At 47.0% G+C, this 22,729-nt stretch overlaps 1 pseudogene; it reads left to right on the plus strand.

Moving 5' to 3' along the window:
* The first annotated feature begins 2,642 nt into the window (after positions 1 to 2,642).
* Positions 2,643 to 21,833, plus strand: LOC128846067 (paired amphipathic helix protein Sin3a-like; annotated as a pseudogene).
* The last annotated feature ends 896 nt before the right edge of the window (positions 21,834 to 22,729 follow it).

Genomic DNA, 22,729 nt, shown 5'->3' on the forward strand with positions numbered 1-22,729 from the left:
CCAAACTATAGGATGGTTCCTGGCTCCGGCTTTCTGATCATCTCAGTGTTCCTTTGTAACAAGAGTATCTTGTCCCCCCAACCCTAGGCAGTATTGTCAGGGGCATCTGCTCTTCCAATGTACCACTGAGGAGCCGTTTAGTGACCATGAGAGATGCAAAGGCAGTCTAGAATTGTTCAGTGGACGCATATTTTCACTGGGCATTCCAGGGACTCAGTCAAAGGGGTGGGAAGCAATATGGCTGCTGCTAGGTCTCTGATCCGTGTGGAACGAAAGTTCCTCTCTCTCTATGGTCTCTCCAACAAGCATTACCAAGCGTTCGTCATTCAAAGTGCTTTAGCAAGGTGGGTGAGGAGTATTATCTCCATTTTACAGACGGGAAAACTGAGGCATGGAGAGGGGGAGGTCAATGTTCTCAAAAACAGCTACTGATTTTTGGGTGCCTTCATTTCTTGTGCCCAAGTGGGGACACATGGGAGCTGATTTTCAGTGGGGCTGTGGAGCCAGTGTTCCCATTGCCTTCAACTGCATTTGGGGATAGAGCTGGTCTGGAGGTAAAAGGCCTCTGCATGGAGAGCCCTGGCCTTCTGCGGTGCTCTGGGGATGTGCAGGGCCTGAGGGTGGGCCTTGTGGCTTTGTTCCCTCTTCGCCCCCTACCAGGATGATGTGGAGGTATCTCAGCTAGGGTCTCCTCATGGAGATTTCCTCCCCCAGAGCCTTCTACCATGGCTTTGACCATGGGGGTGGGATGACTTAGCCACAGAATCCCAAGGAACTGCATCCTGAAAACAATTCGGGTCAGATCAAAACCCTCATTGGACATAGGATCACGGTGCAGTATGAGTGAATGGAGAGAACAAGCAACGGTGGTGTGGAACTTTCTGTACCCTGCTACTTTCTTGAAGCCAAATTCTGCAATATGGGGAATTCACAGGGCCCAAATTCTTCTCTTATAGAGATGTATCTTTAAATGACTGCCCTTGTCTGATTTCTAGCCCCATAATAGCTCAAGCTTATTAAACTCTTAGGGAACAACGTGAATGCCCATTGAGCACATTTGCAGAAGTGGAGATAGAGAGTGTATATTTTAATGCATTATTGAGTTCAAGCTTCTCTGGCTGCTCACACTTCTGGGAATGATTTCAGCAACTGTTCTGATCATCGAACAAGTTGTCACAACGAAGGTCCCGATGTTACAAGCTGATCATTGTGGGTGGCTCACTGCACCTAGGATGAAGCTCACCAAAGCCTCTGCGGGCGTCCACCTACACGGAGCTGCTAGCAGGGTTTGAGCCTGAGAGTGTGTGAAATGGAGTCCCCTTTCTACCTAGGATTCATTTACAATGCAGCTGATGTAACAGTGACAACATAGTGGTGTGAGTGAAAATATTTGACGGTGTAAAATTGCAATGCAATGGGGTCAAACTCAGTCGAAGTCCCAGTCGTATCACTAATTAAAATGGATGACTATAAAGTAGCACATTAAAGGGAGATGTTTGTAAATGCTGAGATGAAAAAGCCGTATTCTTTCAAAGGTCCCAGTTTTACAATGAGATGAGTGTGGGTGGACCCCTGCGGCTGTACGGAGCTCAAACAAGTTTGGGGGCCAAAGCCGCTGATCCTCTAACTGATCCACATGGAAGGACTTTTGTGCATGTGCAGAGCCCCAGTGAAGTCAATTAGACTATTCACATGAGCAAACTCATGCAGAAGTGACACAATCCCACAAATGGGTCCACTTCGGTGGATCCCTGCATGCATGTGGCAGACCCTCCTTCGCTTCCATGGAGCTCCTTGTAGGTGTAAGGACTCGAGTGCGCAGGGCAGCTTGTGGACTCCAGATCAGTGTTTGCAGGGACAGGGCCTGATTTAAAACAAGATGCAACAAGTGAGTGTGACAAACACTAGGAGGAAAGGGCCTGTGAAATGAGAGTGACAGGAACAAGTTCAGCCTGGTCCATGGGCTAGGTGTGTGTGGTTGGTTTGTGGGTGTTTTTTATAACACACATTACCTTGCATGGTTCTGTTTGAGAGTGGTGTGTCTGTGTTTCTCATCTGTATGTGTGTATGTGTTTTATAACATACATTACTCTACGTGGTTCCGTTTGGGAGTGTGTGTGTGTGTCTGTTTTTTCTCATATCTCTGCCTGTTTGTAGTCTGTCTTAGGTACTCCTGTGGCGCCATTACTGTAGGAGCTGAGCACCTCCCAATCTTTAAGGTCTTTATCCTCACACCACCACTGGGAGGCAGGGCAGGGCTGTAACCGCCACTGCAGGGGTGGGGAACTGAGGCACAGAGAAGGTAGGACTTCAGTCGGATTTAGGTGCCTAAACCCATGAGGATCTGGGCCCAAGTGACTGGCCCACCTGGCACTGGGAGCCTGTGGCACAGCAGGGCCTGGTTCCCACGGCAATCCCGGGGCTGACCCAATGACTGTTCAACGCCGGAACGGGGGCCCTTCCCCAGAGCAGTGCGAGGGACCCCGCCGGGGTGTGCGCCCCGCTCTCTCCCCGCAGTGGCCGCATGGGGGCAGCAGGGGGCAGTCTGAGCCAGGAATCTGGGCTTGCCCGTTGCTAGGCGACAGGGCGGGGCGGGACCCAGGCCCCGCCCCCGGGGCGTTCACTCAACACCGTACCCGCACATGCGCAGTAGCCCACAGGTACAGGCTTCCCCTGTTGCCGGACTCCGGAGCTGTGGCTCGGCTCCTGTCCGAGCTGCTCCGCGGGGCCATGGCCGGGTCCCAGGTGCTGGAGCGGGCCGAGAAGTTGCTTTCCGAGCCCCGCTTCCCCGACTGCAGCCTCCGGGGCAGGTGGGAGCCGGACCGATCCGCCACGAGTTCCGCCCCCTCCGGCCGGGAAACAGCGGCCCGCGGGCGTCCCCGGGCCGGGTCTGCGCTCCCGCTCCGGCCCCCTTGCCCCTCCCCGACTCAGCACCCTCACTTCCAGCGCCCCTCCCACCCCGGTGCCTGGAGCGGCCCGGCCCGGCGTGCCAGGACCGAGGTGGGAGTGGGGCTGGATCGGGACGCTGGGGGCGTGCGAGCGAGCGGCGGAGCGAGCCCCGCTGGCCGGCGGGGACCCGAGACGCCCCCGGCCCCTGGTTCCTGCTGGCCTGGCTGTGGGTCTGCCTGAGAGTCGCAGTGACTCCAGCCGTGCCCCGGGGAGCGGGACGATCGGGTGGGGTGTTCCCACCTGCTACAGCCCGGGTGTCGCTGCTCTGAAAGCTTGGAGCAGGCGGGGGGTGGGGGGGAAAAGGGACACTTGCAAAATCTTTTTTGGGCGTTTAAAGGCTTTAAAAATCAAAGGCTCTGCTGTTCTTTCTTTCCCCTTTGCTGTTTCACTCTGCACTTAGGCTGGTCAGTTTCAATTTTGCTGCTTCATTCTCTCCAGTTCTGATCAGCCTTTTGGGTTTCTCACAGTGTAGGATGGCGGTTCTTCTTTTCACCCTGTGGAGCAGCTCATAACAGAGATCCGAACCCATCTGTCTTACTAGCACCACAATCTTCCTATTCTTTAGCTCTCAAATATTTAAACAAAAAGACTTTTTTCATAGACCCTACCATGACTGCATCTGGTCCTGGCAGCTGTCACGTAAATCTTTGCTCCTCAACTGGCTCTGCTCAGAAGGTCCCCAGTGTCGAGGCTGAGTCTCATTGAAGTTAATGGGGCTTCTGCGCAGGGCTGGCTCCAGGGTTTTGGCCGCCCCAAGCAGCCAAAAAAAAAAAAAGCTGCGATCGCGATCTGTGGCGGCAATTCTGCGGGAGGTCCTTCGCTCCCAGGTGGAGTGAGGGACCGTCTGCCGAATTGCCACGAATACCTGGAGGTGCCGCCCCTCTCCAGAGCGGCCGCCCCAAGCACCTGCTTGAGAAGCTGGTGCCTGGAGCCGGCCCTGCTTCTGCGTAAACGCACAGCCCGTCCACTTACAATAAATTGCAGGATTGGGGAGTGACTCTATGCATGCACAGGAAGCTAGATGTGAGATCAACAGGATTGCCACATGTGCCTGTCCCCCTCCAATCCTGCCATGGGGCTCAAAGGAGTCAGGCTGCGTTGGGTGGGAGAAAGTGGGAACCAACCAGCCTCAGAGCGATACAGAAACCCCTCGCTTAACATTGTAGTTATGTTCCTGAAAAATGCGACTTTAAGCAAAACGATGTTAAGCAAATCCAATTTCCCCATAAGAATTAATGTAAATAGGGAGGTGAGGTTCCAGGGAAATTTTTTTCACCAGACAAAAAACTATAGACTGTATTATGTAGCTATACACATAGTATACGTTTTAAACCAACAATTTAATACTGTTCACAGCTATGATGATTGTGAAGCTTGGTTGAGGTGGTGAAGTTAGAGGGTGGAAGAGGGAGGGATATTTCCCAGGGAAAGCCTTGCTGCTAAATGATGAACTAGCACTCGACTGAGCCTTCAAGGGTTAACACGTTGTTAATGTAGCCTCTCACACAAGGCAGCAGGAACACGAGGGAGGGGAGACAGACATAGCAGACAGAGACAGACATAAACCTTGTGTGTGGGAGAGAGAGAGAGATGCACACTGCCCCTTTAAGTAAGCTGACCCACTCTAAGTGCATTGTGTTTTTAAGGATCAGGAAGTTGAGATAGCAGCTCCTACCCCAAGCTCTCTCTGTCTCCCTGCTCTATATGGAGAAGGGGTAAGTGGGGAGCAGGGGGGAGGGGGACACCCTGATATTAGCCCCCCTTCCTTCCCTGCACAGCAAGCAGGCATCTCTGGGAGCAGCTCCAAGGCAGAGGGCAGGAGCAGCACATGGCAGTGGTGGGAAGGTCAGCTGAACTGCCAGGAATTGATACCCTGCTGGGTGGCTGCAGCACAGGGAACTTAGAGGAGCGGGCAGCTAATAGGGGGGTTGCCGGTCCACCCTGGTTCCAAGCCCCCACAAGCTAGCTGCAACGGGCTGCTCTTCCTGCAAGCAGTGGACAAAGCAGGCGGCTGCCAAAGGACGTTAGAAGGGAGCATTGCACATCTTTAAATGAGCATGTTCCATAATTGATCAGCAAGGTAACAATGAAACAGCGTTTACGGGGATGACTTTAAGTGAGGAGTTACTGTATCTATATTTGAATATAAAGTCCCTACATAAAGCCATAGGCACCATAACAATTAATTATGCTTACAATAACCCAGTGAGACCACCCAGCATCATTAAACAATCATATTCACAGAACAGATTTAACTCAGCCAGCCAATAAATCCAAAGCAGCAGAAAAACTACTTTCACCCTTCTCTTTGACTTTCCTAGGAGAAAAGCCACTAGCTTTCCCCCAGACAGTGTCAAATCAATGGCTTTTGCAGCATGCCCAGAAGGTCGAGTTTTGGCTATAAGGGATCCTGTGGTATGTACAGGAGAGAATGTTCACCAAGGAAAAGAGACAATGGATGTTGGGAATCTGAGATTCCTTGTCAGAGAAACATGTGATGATAGAAATTTGGGTGTCTGCTCTGATGGCTCAGAGAAAAGATCCATCAGTCTTCTGCTTTTCTCCTTCACCTAAGGTTTTGAATGATACTTGGGTCTCCTTCCCTTCCCGGTCTGAGGATTCTACCTTCGTTAGCTCCAAGAAGACACAATACGAAGAACACATCTACAGATGTGAGGACGAGCGTTTTGAGGTAGAATTCTTCCAAAATCATTTCTTGGAAAGCCTGGGATTCTATGAACTGGTTAGCTATATAGTATAAAAACAACAAGGAGTCTGGTGGCACCTTAAAGACTAACAGATTTATTTGGGCATAAGCTTTCATGGGTAAAAACCTCACTTCTTTGGATGCATAGAGTGAAAGTTACAGATGCAGGCATTATATACTGACACATGGAGAGCAGGGAGTTACTTCGCAAGTGGAGAACCAGTGTTGACAGGGCCAATTCAATCAGGGTGGATGTAGTCCACTCCCAATAACGGATGAAGAGGTGTCAATTCCAGGAGAGGAAAAGCTGCTCTGTAATGAGCCAGCCACTCCCAGTCCCTATTCAAGCCCAGATTAATGGTATAAAATTTGCAAATGAATTTTAGTTCTGCTGTTTTTTTGAAGTCTCTTTCTGAAGTTTTTTTGTTCAATGATAGTGACTTTTAAATCTGTAATAGAATGACCAGGGAGAATGAAGTATTCACTTACTGGCTTATGTGTGTTACCATTCCTGATGTCTGATTTGTGTCCATTTATTCTTTTGCGGAGGGACTGTCCGGTTTGGCCAATGTACATGGCAGAGGGGCATTGCTGGCACATGATGGCATATATAACATTAGTGAATGTGCAGGTGAATGAGCCCTTGATGGTGTGGCTGATGTGGTTGGGTCCTCTGATGGTGTCGCCAGAGTAGATATGGGGACAGAGTAGGCAACGAGGTTTGCTACAGGGATTGGTTCCTGGGTTGGTGTTTCTGTGGTGTGGTGTGGTGTGTAGTTGCTGGTGAGTATTTGCTTCAGGTTGGGGGGTGGTCTGTAAGCGAGGACTGGCCTGCCTCCGAAGGTCTGTGAGAGTGAGGGATCATTTTCCAGGATAGGTTGTAGATCATAGATAATGCGCTGGAGAGGTTTTAGCTGGGGGCTGTATGTGATGGCCAGTGGTGTTCTGTTATTGTCCTTGTTGGGCCTGTCCTGTAGTAGGTGATTTCTGGGTACCTGTCTTGCTCTTTCAATCTGTTTCCTCACTTCCCCAGGTGGGTACTGTAGTTTTACGAATGCTTGATAAAGATCTTTGTCCTCACCCACAACCACTTCAGATTTGGGGACAACTTATACCTTCAAGTCTGATTACTTTGCCCTGAGGACTTGGAATGCATTCGCAGCCAGTACAGCTACTGGAAAAGTCTGTTAACGTGTCTGGGGATGGAGTGGAAATCCTCCAGGGACATCTCCATGAAGCTGTCCTGGAGATACTCCAAAAGCCTTGCCACAAGGTTTCTGGGCAATGCAGCCTTATTCCATCCTCCATGGTAGGACACTTGACCGCACCATGCTTGCAGCAAGTAATCTGGTATCAATGCATGACAAAGCCTGGCAGCGTATGGTCCCGGTGTTTGCTGGCATTCAAGCAACATCCGTTCTTTATCTTACTGTGTAATCCTCAGGAGAGTGATATCGCTCATGGTAAGCTGGTTGAAATACGGGAATTTAATTAAGGGGACAGAGGTGGCAGTTCCTACTGGGCTGTTTGCCTGTGGCTGAAAAGAAATCCTTCCCTGCAGTTAGCCAAGTGCGGGAGGGAGAGGGGGAATTGGCCCAGAGCTTTTCGTGTTTGGCTAGCAGGGATCTTCCCTGATACCAGCCACGTGGTGCGGGGAGGGGTAAAGCGATCATCCAGAGAATTGGATGGGGGCAGGGGGTTAGTTTGTTTCCTGCTGTTGAATGCTAACAGGAAAACGGCAGCACTCAACGGGCTTTGCTTGGTATGTGGGAAAGGAGGGCGCAGAAGCCGAAAGACAATGGCTTACCATGGCCGCATGCAAGCCGAATTCTGTTGCCCGGACCTGCGTCTGTGATCTCTAGCAGCAAAGCCACAGGCACTCAATATTAAGAGGCAAAATGCGACCTTGCACAGAAATCATATGTGCTATGTAATGTGAATAGTGTTGGTCACCGTGAAAGAGTATAAGCATTGTTCTGCAAAATGAATCTTTTTAAAAAATTCTCTCCTTTTTTCCCTCCCTCCAGCAGCTGCAAATTCTTCAAGCCTCCCTCCTCCGTCCTGAAGGCAATCACAGATAAGGCGTCGGAAAAAGAAGACGCGAGACGAGATGTTTGCAGAAATCATGGAATCCACCCGCAGTGACAGAGCTCATCTGAATGAGTGGAAGGACACCGTTTCAAAGTATAGGAAAGAAGACAGTGAACGTGAGGACAGGAGGGACCAACGTGAGGAGAGGAGAGACTCTCGAGATGAGAGGTGGTGGCAGGAAGGTCAGAGGAGGCAGGATGCAACACTGGGGCTGCTGCGTGAGCAAACAGACATGCTCCGACGTCTGGTGGTGCTTCAGGAACGGCAGCAGGATAACAGAGTGCTGCTACAGCCCCTGTATATCCCCCCTCCCCCCTCACCATGTTCCATAGCCTCCTCATCCAGACGTGTAAGAACGCGGAGGTGGGGAGGCTCCGTACACCTTCCCATTCCACCCCAGTGGACAGCCCAAGCAAAAGGCTGTCATTTTTTTAACCTTTTTTTAGTGGCCTTTTCCTTCCCGCCGATCCTCCTCCCAAACCCCACTCAGGTTCCCTCTCTCTTTTAATAATGTATTAATAAAGAATCAATGATTTTTAAAGAATAGTGACTTTATTTGGTTTTAAAGCAAGCTGGGAGAAGGGGGAGGGTGGGTTCCTTACAGAGAATGAGTCAATAAAGGGGGCGGGTTTTCATGATGGAGAAAGAAACAGATATTTCACACTGTAGCCTGGCCAGTCATGAAACTGGTTTTCAAAGCTTCTCTGATGCACAGAGCATCCTGGTGTGCTCTTCTAATCGCCCTGGTGTCTGGCTGCACGTAATCAGCAGCCAGGTGATTTGCCTCAGCCTCCCACCCCGCCATAAAGGTCTCGCCCTTACTTTCACAGAGACTGTGGAGCACACAGCAAGCAGAAATAACAATGGGGAGGTTGGTTTGGCTGAGGTCTGAGCGAGTCAGTAACGATGGCCAGCGACCTTTTAAACTGCCAAATGCACATTCTACCACCATTCTGCACTTGCTCAGCCTGTAGTTGAACAGCTGCCTGTGTATGGCTTCATGAGTCATGGCATTAAGGGGTAGGCTGGGTCCCCAAGAATAACTATTGGCATTTCAACATCCCCAATGGTTATTTTCTGGTCCGGAAAGTAAGTCCCTTGCTGCAGCCCTTTAAACAGAGTAGTGTTCCTGAAGACGCGAGCGTCATGAACCCTTCCCGGCCAGCCCACATTGATGTTGGTGAAACGTCCCTTGTGATCCACAAGTGCTTGCAGCACCATTGAAAATTACCTCTTGCGGTTTATGTACTGGGTACCCTAGTGGTACCCTAGTGCTCCGGTGACAAGATAGGGATATGGGTTCCATCTATTGCCCCACCACAGTTAGGGAATCCCATTGCAGCAAAGCCATCCACTGTGGCCTGCACATTTCCAAGAGTCACTACCTTTCGTAGCAGCACCTGAGTGATTGCTTTGGCTACTTGCATCACAGCAGCCCCCACAGTAGATTTGCCCACTCCAAATTGATTCCCGAGTGACCGGTAGCTGTCTGGCGTTGCAAGCTTCCACAGGGCTATCGCCACTCGCTTCTCAACTGTGAGGGCTGCTCGCATCTTGGTATTCTGGTGCTTCAGGGCAGGGGACAGCAAGTCACAAAGTTCCATGACAGTGCCCTTACGCATGCGAAAGTTCCGCAGCCACTGGGAATCATCCCACACCTGCAACACTATGCGGTCCCACCAGTCTGTACTTGTTTCCCTTGCCCAGAATTGGCTTTCCATGGATAGAACCTGCCCCATTAACAACATGATCTCCAAAGCATCGGGGCCCGCGGTTTGAAGAATTCTGTGTCCGTGTCCACGTCCATGTTCTCATCACGCTTGTCGCTGCGCTGCCGCCGCCGTTGCCTCCTCACCTCGTTTTTCTGGTCCTGGCTCAGCATAAACTCCACAAGAACGCGCGAGGTGTTTACAATGTTCATGACTGCTGTCTTGAGCTGAGCAGGCTCCATGCTTGCCGTGGTATGGAGTCTGCAGTGTTCACCCAGGAAAAAGGCACGAAATGGTTGTCTGCCGTCCGTTGCTTTCATGCAGGGAGGGAGGGAGGGGTGAGGCTGTACCCAGAACCACCTGTGACAATGTTTTTTGTCCCATCAGGCACTGGGATCTCAACCCAGAATTCCAATGGGCGGGGGAGACTGCGGGAACTATGGGATAGCTATGGGATAGCTACCTACAGTGCAACGCTCCAGAAATCGACGCTAGCCCCAGAACATGGACGCACACCGCTGAATTAATGTGCTTAGTGTGGCCGCATACATTCGACTTTATACAATCTGTTTCCCAAATTCGAATTATATAAATTCGGATTAATCCCGTAGTGTAGACATACCCTTATAGTTAGAAAGCTTTCCTAATATCTAATCTAAATCTCCCTTGCTGCAGATTTAGCCCATTACTACTTGTCCTGCCTTTGGTGGACATGGTTATGCTTCTACCTAAGGACTGTTCAACCTCTGTGAATACAAGAATCAAAATCCAAGTAACTGCTTCTGATCACCAACTCCTTCCCCTCCAACCCATTGACTTTATCGTGGTCGGTAGCTTTGGCACAGCTTTCTTTCTCTTCTCTTTAGGTCATTCCAAATGAAACTGTTCAGTGGCAGGTGCATAATTGATGCTTCCTTTTATTAGTACATAGAGGCTGAAATATATTTCTGTTAAAAATCTGAAGAATGACATTCACAGAGTGTTAAATGATTGACACTCCAAATGGAACTCAGCACAGCAATTATTTGCCTATGCTAAGATTTATCGCTTTCTTTTGTAGTAATGCTGTCAATTGTGTACCTCCCACCCATGGAAAATCTTACTTCCTGAAGGAAGCATTTTAGTAGCCTGTAACTTCTTGTGAAAAGATGCAATACTGTATAGGAAGCAGATGAAATATAGGTTGATTAGAATAACCAGATGTGGAAATATTAAACCATTTCTCAAGTGCCTCCTGTTTTACGTGCACAGCGTTACAGAAGTATTAAGTTCTTGTTTTGGTTCACTTAAATGTTAGGGTACGTGGACACTTAAAACCCTGCAGCTGTGCTGACGCAGTGCTTAAGTGAAGAAACTCCTATGCCAACGGGAGAGCTTCTCCCATCAGCTTAGTTAATCCACCTCCCCAAGACGTGATAGCTGTATCAATGGGAGAAGCTCTCCCGTTGACATGACACTGTCTACACAGGGGATTAGGTCGATGTAACTGCATTGCTCAGTGTGGATTTTTCACACCCCTGAGCAACATAGTTACACCAATATAGGTCTGTAGTGTAGACCCGACCTTTATTTCCAGAAAGTAATATTGTACTATGGCTAACACATCTTCCCTTTCATCTGGATGTTGTCTTGGAGACCACCCTGGCAACAATCAGAGTCTTAGAGGCAATCCAAAGAAACTCCCCGCTTGTCTGCTGAGGAGCAAACCAAATTCCAGCTGGACAACACTCTGGGTGGCACGTCGGAGGTGATCCACCGCAAGGCGCTGCAGAGGATATATGCTGACAAAGCGGCCGACATCATAGACGGGTGAGGAAAAATTCATTTGTTGCCGTTCCTATTGTGCTGAAATGGTACTTCCCAGGTTTCGGCATTATTACTTGTGTTTGAGTAAAACTCATCGTATGCTAGGCACTATCCCAACTTATAATACACACAGAGGCTCCAGTTGAGGAAAGCATACAGTCTGAGAAATGCAGATGCTTTTTATGTTCTAATAAGTGGTTGCGTTTCATAGTACCCAGCTACTATTGTGTCTAGTAAAGCCAAAACATCACTGGCCCTGCTGGCAGGATAAGGATTTTTTATTTTTCCTACCCAAGATAGGGCAGTCTTGAGTTCAAAAATCAAGCTGGGGTGGGGTTCTGTATAGTCAGTTTTGGACACAACTGAGTATGATCCCATTATAAATCCAATCTGTGAAAGTGAAAAAGACTTTGAAGTGTAGAGTCTGTATTGGATTCAGGTTCCAACTCAAAAATTACTGTGTTCTACTGCCAGCCTCCTGATCAGAAAAAGGAAGTGAGTGCACAATATTGAGGGGGGGGCAGAGACCACTCTCTTGAATAATAGTTATAACGGGCAATTTCAACTCCCCACATATAAAATGTCAACCTCTGGAGAAGGTGAGGAGAAGGAGTTTTTCAATATTTTAAATGATTGCTTCTTGTAATAGCTAGTCTGTAGCTACACAAGAGGAGAGGTTATTGATTTAGCCCTGAATAACACTTAGATTCTGAATCAAGAAATAACTATGGTCAAACCATTGAGTGGTAGCGATCACAATATATAACAGTCCAGTATCCTTGGTGGAAGGGATCATACCAAAAATTAGTACTGTGATATGAGACATAGGAAAGTGGAAGCTAAGTCAAAAGTTGGACACTTTTACAATCTTTAAAGCATAGCTTCCTGATCTATAGACTACAGGTCGTCAATGTGGTCTGGAATAGAAAGAGAGGTGGTTGACAGAATCTTTTTATACAGCCTCAATCTCTGCTATGAATTGAAGCAAATATGCCATTACTGTATATTGAAAAACTAACAAATCCCCCACCTAGTTGGAATTCTGTGTTGTGGTCACCCTATCTCAAGAAGGACAGCTCAGTAATAAAGGACTCAGAAATGAGCATGGGGGGGGGAAGATGAGGCATGGGAAGACTGTGAGAAGTGATTGATGGTAATGAGACTGTTTAGGTTTGAGAGATAGTGGTATCAGAGGCGTTTTTACAGAGGTATACAAAATCTGATTGCTGCTGCTATTTACCTTTTCATATACGGACAAGGGGATATGAAAATGTGAAAATGAAAGGCAGGAAATGTAAAATTGATGAAAGGAAGTTCTCTTCTCTAGTACCATCTGTGTAGGACTTTTTCTCTTGTGTCTTAGAACCTTAGCACAAGACTTTCCGCACTTCCTTAGCTCTTCCTTTTTTTACCCTTGAGGGCAGCCATGGTAGAGTGGAGTAAGAGCCAAACCCCCTAGTGGTCACCACGTGTCACTCTTGAGTTTAAGTGCTGTCTTCCACCCTGTTCCTAGTTGCGCATGGTCAGTGAGCTGTAAAAAGAAGGTGGAAATTGAACTACAGTATTCAAAGAATGTGCGGAATGTGCCCCTACTAAACCGGCTGAAGGGGATAGTCCATAAATGAATGGAAACTAACCTTTGTGTTCTTTATAGCTTCTCTGTCCTCCTGGCTGGTTCTGGGTTTACACAGCAAGAGGCTACAACAGCATTTTGATGGAACCGTGTCATCATACTTTTCAACTTTCCCGATACATCTCTAACAATGTAGAACAAAGGATAATTAGAAATGAAAGTAATTCCCTTTAGCATTGTAGTTGCAGATTGTCAGATCTTTATTATGGTGGCTCCCTAATGTCCCCGTCAGAATTGGGGCCCCGTTATACAAATGCAGAAAGAGAACTCATGTCCGGAAGGACTTGCTTTTATGTTGCATCACATTGAGGACGTCTGCAGTCTCTAGCAGGTTCTCTACTGAGGCAGGGCATAATGTGAGAACTAGACATAAAGAAATGAGAGATGAAAGGAGAGGGGTAAGACTATGAGAAGGTGCTCTTAGACACCAGGGTATGGACATGGTATGAAAACTAGATTAGAGGAGGGATATAGGTTTGCGAAGGGACTGCCAAGTAATAGGTACTTCTGGGATCTGTGTGCTTCTAGACTCCTGGAATGTTCAGCAATTATATCTCTGCAAAGTTCCCATGTCTCATCAAAAGTATCTAGGCTGCCTAGATGTAAATTGTGATTCCTTAATCCTCAGTGGAGAAAGAGCTGTTTTTTCCATTATGTCAAGATGTGAGAGGTCGAGGGTTGTCTGATTCCCAACTTGTGGTGTTTTTCCTTTAAACATGATCAAGTTGGTTACAGTGCACTCTTTGTGAAGTGACAGAATGGACTTCTTTCTTCTAGGCTAGGTATAAGCTGGCTGAGAGGTTCAGAGTTTTGTGTATGCCTGTGTTGCATGGGGTGAAAAGAATATCTAGTTACGGGACCATAACAAGTATCAGAGAAGTTTGAGAGCTCTGAAATGTCTGGCAAGTGGTTAAATCCATGTATTAAATTATGGGATGTTACAGATACCAGGGACTCTTTGGGGCAGCTGGTTACAACAGTTGAGATTTCTGCTTTTGTAACTTCTCACAAAGCAGAATTCTGGGATATTGACAATGAACCCAGACCCAGTCCTGGGACTCTGTAGGAGGTATACGGGGGGAAAAAAAAGTTTGGTTTATGTTCTGTTGAATGCCCTCATCATCACCCTGGTTAGTGGGGTATAGCCATGCATTTGTGGCCTATTTAATCTTCTGTAAAATAACATAGCCACAAAACCAATCTAAAGATTCATGGCCATTCCTGGAGAATTTTGCTATGTACGTTGTACCACATTTGAAGTCCTTCTGAAACTTTCTGCTGTTTCAGTGGGCAATGGGCACTGAGCAGAAGCCTTACTGCCTCCAGCTTGTCTGGTCTAGGGTTTTATCCTGTACCCATCAATGTGGTATCTTAGCATCTCTTAGCTTCTGTTTTGTTTTTTGTTGCTGCTAAGGTTAAAGATGAAAGATGAAGAGTGGCGAGAAGCCCAGAGAGGATTCAACAAGGTCTGGAGCGAGCAGAATGAGAAACATTACCTGAAATCCCTGGATCACCAGGGCATCAGCTTCAAACAGAATGACACCAAGGCCCTGTATGTAATATGTGTAGGCCCTTGACACCAGAACTTGGGTTGTTGTGATGGATAATGTGAACTCTGGCCCTTCCCCCATAGGGTTTGGGCTTGTAATGAAAGAGGAAATCCAGTTCACTGGCAGTGCTTTGTACAAGGGTCTTAAAGACGTGGTAAGTTGCATATGTGAGACTCACCCATGCTCTGTGTATTTTGTCTTCCTCCCTCAGAGGCAAGAGCAGGCATCAGAAGATAATGCTGGAGTACCCATAGGCCCACACCTGTCACTAGCCTATGAGGACAGGCAAATCCTGGAGGATGCTGCTTCTCTTTATCATCCACCACATGAAACAGCAGACAGGAATTCAGAAAGAGGACAAGTACAAAATCAAGCAGATCATGTACCACTTCATTCCGGACATGCTGTTTGCTGGGTGGTGCGAGCTCTCAGATGTGGAGGAGGAAATGGATGTGGATGAAGCCACTGGGGCTGCAAAAAAGCACAACGGAGTTGGGGGCAGCCTCCCTAAAGCCAAGCTGCTGTTCAGCAACACAGCGGCCCAGAAGCTACCTGGGGGAGGGGCGGAGGGGGCATGAAGTGTACAACCTCTTCTATGTCAACAACAACTGGTACATCTTCATGCGGCTTCACCAAATCCTATGCTTGCTGCTGCTGAGGATTTGCACCCAGGCTGAGCGGCAAATCGAAGAGGAGAACCGGGAAAGGGAATGGGAGCGGGAAGTGCTAGGCATAAAATGAGACAAGAATGACAGCCCAGTGTGTGGATCTGGTACTTGATCTGTTTCCTGGTGTCTTGAGGAATCTGTGTTCCTCCCTCTCACCTGCCTTTAGGTCTTGTCTCTGTAAAATCTGGTACCTGCATTTTGGTAGTTTCCAAAATGTGAAATATAAGGATGCTGGTGGGCACTGAATGTAGCACAACGTGTTATCAAGGAGGAGATCTCTAGACCTGACCCTGGGGCTTGGAACATCCTACTTCATGGGGCTGTGGGGGAGAGGTGTGGTATTTTGTATTGCTTTAACACTCCTTGCCAGCTGAATTTCTTAATTTTGGGTTGCGCTATTTTTCTACCTCATGAATTTACAAGTTGGATAAAAATCTTCTCTTGCCCCAAGCTTGTTATAAAATATCTCAATGGAGGAGTCAGCCCCTGGCAATTGACAAAGCAGTCAGTTTTGGCTCTGGTATTAAAAAGTGTGTCTCCTTTTAAACTGGTGTTCAAATGATTTACCGACTAAAGAAAGCAGGGCAGGCCAAACCCAAGTAAGTCCAGGCAGTCCTATGTAGACCAGTAAAGAGCCTCCTTGATCTTCCATTTTCTGTTACAATCTTCGTGTAATCTGAGTGGTCTCAGCAAATATATGTATTTAGAATTCTCCAAGGGCTGGTTTCCTTAGTGGTGATAATGCTACAGTACTAAACTGCCTATGGCTGCCTGTTTCCGGCCAGCTAAAACCAGAGTAAAGTAGCTAATTTGGATTGAAGCAAAGGAGGAAGTGTGGACAGTCTTTGTTGGCCTTGAGGGAGGCAGAGGTGTTTGAACCTAGAACAATTAAAAACAAACAGAAAACACAGAGAACTTTTCAAATTCCCTTTAAATTGGCATTGTTCCTTAACCAGTATTTTTAAAAACTTTATTTTCATCTTCCCTTGATGCCTATACCGCAGTGATGAGTGTTAGTTCAAAACTGGGTGTACCCTGAATGGCTTTTTTCATTTTCCTCCCCTTTTTACTATGTTTCTGCTACAGCCCACAAAACCTTTTAGAAGCGACATTAGCACATTCAGCTTGGAAAGGCGGTAACTGTCTGTGTAGCTTGCTCTGGATAAGGTGCTGGAGAAACAGGAGACCTGGGTTCTGGTTCGAGCTCTGCTACTTAGTTACTCTGTGACCTCAGGCAAGTTGCTTCCCCCAACCCCCTTGGTTTCTGTTTTACATTCTTCAAGGCAGGGCCTAGTTGGTTGTGTGTCTGAATGGTGGCAAGCACAGAGGGGTCGCAGATATAGTTTGGGACCTCTGGGTGCTAGTGAAATACAAGTTAATAATAATGTGCAAAGCGTATATTTCATAAGAGCCCTAGGACATATCTGCATTCATATCTTTTTGGTGAGGTCTCTGCTTTAATGGTGTGCATAATGTTGTTTTGGTAGCAAGAACCTCTTTAGTTCTCTTTAGTTCTGAGAATTTTACCACCTCTGCCCTCCTCCGTGAGGCCTCTGACGGGTTACAGACCTGGCATTAATTTAAAAAGCTCTCATTTAAAGTCTTACAATATTGTTCCTTGTTTTATTGACCATTCTGGTAATTCATCAATTTGTCTGAGACCTTCAACATGTGGCCCTTTTGCTCCCAGAACTCATAGTGGGCCTGTAGGAACTGCCTTTGAGGGGTGTAGTTCATGTTACACCTTCTCTTCCTCTAGTGGATATTGATGTGGAGGATTACTACCCAGCTTTCAGAGGGGTAGCCGTGTTAGTCTGTATCAGTAAAAACAACAAGGAGTCCTTGTGGCACCTTAGAGACTAACACATTTATTTGGGCATAAGCTTTTGTGGGCTATAACCCACTTCATCAGATGCATGGACTGGAAAATACAGTAAGCAGGTATAAATATACAGCACATGAAAAGATGGGAGTTGCCTTACCAAGTGCAGACTGTCCTCCACTATCCAAGAGATGCCTAGTATCAGGTGGGACCACATTTGAAGTGTTCTCTTGCTCTTAGGAAACCTGAAGCATTTGTAAACACAAGGACCAAAACTGTAAGGACTCTTGGAAAAGGTTCTGTATTTCTTTTGAATAACAACTTCTTCTGGATTTCACACACGCTGGCTGGCTCTTGAAGCTGGTATATTTGTGGCTTTTAGCTGCTTGTTGTCACTTGAACTCTGTAAGCCCAAGTGTCGACTCTCACATGCTGGCTACCTCGATGATCCAATTTCTATGGAGAATTGTTAAGCACAAATTAGAGTATAAAGACAGGGCTAAAAACAAGTTCTTAATTTCAGTTTTGACAGGAAATCGGCAGTCAACCGGCTCTTTATTTAAATTTGGGAATATAATTAATAATTAGAATTTGATTTAATTATTTTTAATTTCCCCTCCAGAAACAACCAACTAATCAACCTTTGGATTTGGTGTAGCGATTCCATGGCAAGAGAATTGCCTAACAAGCCCTTCCCGCGTACCTCGATGGTCTAAATCTTTGCCAGCTGTCAGGCATTTCCTTCATAATGCTCACTTAAAGGTTATTAATCCGTAGTTACTTTGTATGTGTAACTGTACTTTGCCAGCATCATTATTTATTTTAAAGGACACAATGTTTTCCAATGGGTGTAGTAGTAATTCACAGTAGAAGAGGCTACTATGTTCATAACCTACATAATTGTTTTTTAGTTTTAATACTTAGATGGCTAGAATTTTTTTTTTCCCTGTGGTTTGACCAGACAGAGGTTTGAAGCAGGAATTTTGAAGGGTATGTTCATTTCTAATCTGCATTGATGGACATATTCTTTAGCTGGTTCTGAGACTTGCATGGTGCATAGTGGAGAAGAACTGGAAATCTGACCAATTCTGCCACAGCGTATATGTATGCAGGGGAGATAAAATAGTTTCTCATCAATTATAGCTTTTGACATAAGTGTTTGCATGCAAACATGTAAGTCTAGAAGTGCAGGCAAATGATGAAGGCTCAGCCTGGCTTGTTTTGATTAATGTCAAACTCTGCTTGTTGCCACATGGAGAAGTTTATTTTGGAGATTTTCTTAGTGTTCTCTTTTGTCTACGGCCTGACTGCAGAAGGCAGGTTGTCCATAGTGCACACTAGTGCAAAGGCCTCTGACTGACTTGGGTGGGGAAAGGGGGCTACTGGAGTATACAGTGCACCAAGTCCAGAGGCATTTAAAACCACTTCACTAACTCCTCTTCTCTGTGTCCTTCCTGCTCCCAGCTTCAGCACACAGTGAGCGATGAGATCTGCATGCAGGTGACAGAGCTTTACCTGTTGGAGAATAGCAACGGAGCTACCGGAGGCCTGCTGTCCTCACAGTCATCTCGGGCCCTTGTGGAGGCCACGTACCAGCGCAAAGCCGAGCAGCTCATGTCAGACAAGAACTGTTAAAAGGTAAAATCCATATCTGCCTGCAGTGACGCTTGGAGGAGGACTCCTGGAGGAGCTTGCTGAGAGAGGAGGGGAAGTACGAAGGCTCTCTGAGAAAGGAGAATGGGCTCAGCTTTTCATTTTACGTAACTCTCCAAATATCCCAAGGACCTCTGGACACCTGTGTGCTCCGCAGCTGTCATAGAGCTTGAGAGGGTGACCTGATTGTGCATTCTAGCCTGGTGGAGCTGCCGAGTACCTGCTCTGTGACTGTCGGTCTTAATATAGCCCTTGGCGGGGCTTGCATCAATCCAGACAGGAACTGTAGAACGAACAGGAAAAACAGAAGAATATTTCTATAAAGAGTTCCTCGGAAATGGGACATTTGCAAGGAAGATGGAAAAATACGTATCCTGAAGGAAAGCTGGGATTTGTCTCTGTATTTCTCATTGTACCAAAAGCCAGAGTAATACTGTATTGAGTGATTGCTGTCACTAGGCTTTTAATCTCTGTCTCTCCCTCCCTCCTGTGGGGTGGGTCACTGACGCTTTCCACCTTTTTCTCCATCTCATCCATTGTAGACTGTAACGGTCTCTTACTAATATTTGTCACCTCTGCGTTAAATAAACCTGACTCTCAGTTCAAATCAAATTCATACTTCTCGTCGCTGTGAAATCAAAAGTGGCCGGGCCCATCTTGAACTAGTGAAATTCATTGATAATGGCTTTGATATTTATAGGGCGTCTCTGTGTTCCCGATGAGAGTCTCAAAATAAGCAGGGAAGCAAAGAATTGAAACTGCACAAATTGATCAGAAAACAGCATGCTGCTAAAAGGGGTCCAGCTCCTTCTTTGCCTTTATAAACATCCCAATTTCGAGCAAACTCTGTGGGTAACAGAGAGATTTTTTCTGATCGTTAATAAAATACCAACTGTTCACTGCAGCAATTCATGCTTTTTTCTTCCACCTCTCTTTAAGTATGTCATGGTTCTCTATCCAGGAATTCTCTTCTGCCCATATATGTAGAATAATTTCTTTCTCCTTTTACCCTCTGTTAGATTAGCTCCTTAGTGATCTAGAACTTTCCACTCATTGTCAAAACTCCTTCTGTGTTCAAATTGTGTAACTGGGGCTAGTATCCTACCGTTGTTCCCAGCAAAGTGGAAGGCACAGTATTATGCTGGAGAGTTGCATAAAGTTTATTGGATTTATTTTTCTGAATAAGTGGTTACTAAGTCTCCTTCCAAATTCTGCTTTGTAGCTGATGTTCATTCAGAGCAGAGGCCAGGTCCAATTAACCATCGACCTGCTGGACACCGAAGAGGAGAACTTGGATGACTCCGTAGAGGCAGAGGTAAGAGCCAATTGTCCTTGGAGTTCAGCTGCAGCTATTAAGCATGTAAAGTTTAAATGGGGGTATAACTGGATGAAGATGGCAGAGCTGTCAGTGTTTCAGATGCTATAGTTTATGACCTGCTTCTAGTCCTACAGGACACATTCATTCTGTGACACAGTGCACTCAGTGAATTGGGTTGAACAAGCCTTGTTGGCATCTCTTATTAAGAATTTCAAAAACCAGACAGTGCAGGGGCATATAGGGGGAGGGATAGCTCAGTGGTTTGAGCATTGGCCTGCTAAACCCAGGGTTGTGAGTTCAATCCTTGAGGGGGCCACTTAAGGATCTGGGACAACAATCAGTACTTGGTCCTGCTAGTGAAGGCAGGGGGCTGGACTCGATGACCTTTCAGGGTCCCTTCCAGTTCTATGATATAGGTATGTCCATCCATGGGGGGAGAGTGAGTGGAACCTGTGTGAAATATATGGAGTCTCCAAAGGTTGCTTTTCTTTCATCCACTTCCAACCAAACCCCTTCAGAGTTGGGTTTGAATTGTTTGATTTGGCAGATGTTGGTTAACCCCTTGTGTTCTGTGCCCAATTTCAGCGTTGGTCAGACTACGTAGAGCGGTACGTCAACTCTGATTCTGCCTCTCCCGAACTTCGGGAACACCTGGCCCAGAAGCCGGTTTTCCTGCCAAGGTGAGTGAACAAGCTGTGGCTGTGAAAAGTGACACGCAGACCACAAGTACCCATGTCAGCAGAGGGAGAAAATCTTACTCTGTCACAGTGTTGGCTATTGCAGTCTCTTGTTTGTTTTTAGTACTCTGCCACTTTAGAAGACATTAACCTGGGAGTAGCATATAGAGACACAGTGCTGCTGTTTATTCCAAGAGCCCACCCTGGCCTCCTGCTCTCCAGTGACTGAGAGAGAGCATAGTCCACAGGCTGCAGAGAGGTCAGGGTTTGGGGAGTCACCAGCCCCGTTTTTTTTTTGGCAATCCTGCCTTTGCTTACAATAGCCCTCTAGCTGAGTGCAGAAGGTGCTGAGTCAGCGCTTTTCGCTAGCAGGAAGTTGGTTGCAAAACAGCTTTGAAAGGCCCTCACTCTCTGTAAACAGCTGAGATCAGTGGGTTGGCTTATGGTAGACACATGAGCCTAACCGACTTTAATTTGTGACCATTCCACTCTGAGCAATACTTTGGGTTCCGAAGGGCTGGCCTGGAGCCACCAGATATGCCCAGCCTAGTGGACAGAGGATGAGCACTAATCCCAGCAGGGATTCTCTGGTTTACAGGAACCTGAGGCGGATCCGTAAGTGTCAGCGTGGTCGGGAGCAGCAGGAGAAGGAAGGGAAGGAGGGAAACAGTAAGAAGTCCATGGAGAATGTGGAGAGCTTGGACAAGCTGGAGTGTAAATTCAAACTGAACTCCTATAAGATGGTGCACATCAGGGGTCAGCAACCTCTGGCACACGGCTCGCCAGGGTAAGCACCCTGGGGCCGGGCCAGTTTGTTTACCTGCTGCGTCGGCAGGTTTGGCCGATGGCGGCTCCCGCTGGCCGCGGTTCGCCGCTCCAGGCCAATGGGGGCAGCGGGAAGCCGCGGCCAGCACATACCTTGGCCCGTGCTAAACATCTCAAATCTGTTGGCCTAGGGAAGTGGATTTGTTTTTGCTTTTTAAGTGTTTCGTGATCTTTTGTCTCTCCCGTTTCTGTAGTCCCATGAAAGAGTGAGCAAGCGGCTGCACCAGCGATTCCAAGCCTGGGTGGACAAATGGACCAAGGAGCATGTGACCCGTGAAATGGCAGCTGAGACAAACAAGTGGCTAATGGGAGAAGGGTTGGAGGGTTTGGTGCCCTGTACCACTACCTGTGATACAGAGACCCTGCACTTTGTGAGCATTAACAAGTACCGTGTCAAATACGGCACAATATTCAAGACACCGTAAAGTCCCTGAGTGAGGGAAGATCACGTGGTGTGTGTATGTATGTGCGTATCCAGGAAACAAGGAAGATGCCTTTCTCCCCTCACTGTGTATCTCCGTAACATGGCCAGTTGACTAGTGCACAGCTGATACATCCTGTCACCAGCGGGATTCGGTTTAGGAAAACGGATCTCTACAACCCTAAGCTGGAACTCTTGCCAACAGGCCTCTGACTTCAGCGTGCACTGTGGAGGGAAGGATCCTTTTCAGAACTGAGTGATCCTAGAGAAATGCAGCTAGCTCATATGCACCATCACTTCTGAGACTAACTCCTCAATGGCCTGAACTTCAAGGGAAGAGAACTGGATGTTGCATACATCCTGACAGGAGTGGTGCATTTAAAGTTACATGCTCAGATATGTCGTGAAACTAGAGGTGCCTATAACAACTGGATTCTCAGCAGAAACAACACAATTTTAACATGTTCCCCTTCCTTTTTTGTAAATAAATGTACATATTGTCAATTTTTTTTCCTTTTTTTATTAAAGGAAATATGCTTGATGTGCTAGTATAACTGTACCAGCTTCTTGTGTACCATAGTACCAGGTGGCTTGAGAGTGAGTACCAACAAACAGACCTATGGAGACATTTATTACACTTTTTACCAAAGGGAGTTATCGTTGTAGTGCTTTTGTGTGGAAATTGTTCTCTCCTTTCTTTTGTAAATAAAAATACATCTTGGTTCTTATTGAGGAAGACACTCGCTCACCCACGGCCCTGTTCCTGTTCTGAAAGGCACCATGCAGTTTGCAGTGCATAGAGGGGACATTTGACCATTTTATTATTGGCTTCATAATCTGAAGTGTTGCTGAGCTACCTAGCTGGGGTTGATTGTGCTTATGTATTTTCCCTCTCAGTAT

This window comes from Malaclemys terrapin, chromosome 12, assembly GCF_027887155.1.
Source record: "Malaclemys terrapin pileata isolate rMalTer1 chromosome 12, rMalTer1.hap1, whole genome shotgun sequence".
Taxonomy (NCBI): domain Eukaryota; kingdom Metazoa; phylum Chordata; order Testudines; family Emydidae; genus Malaclemys; species Malaclemys terrapin.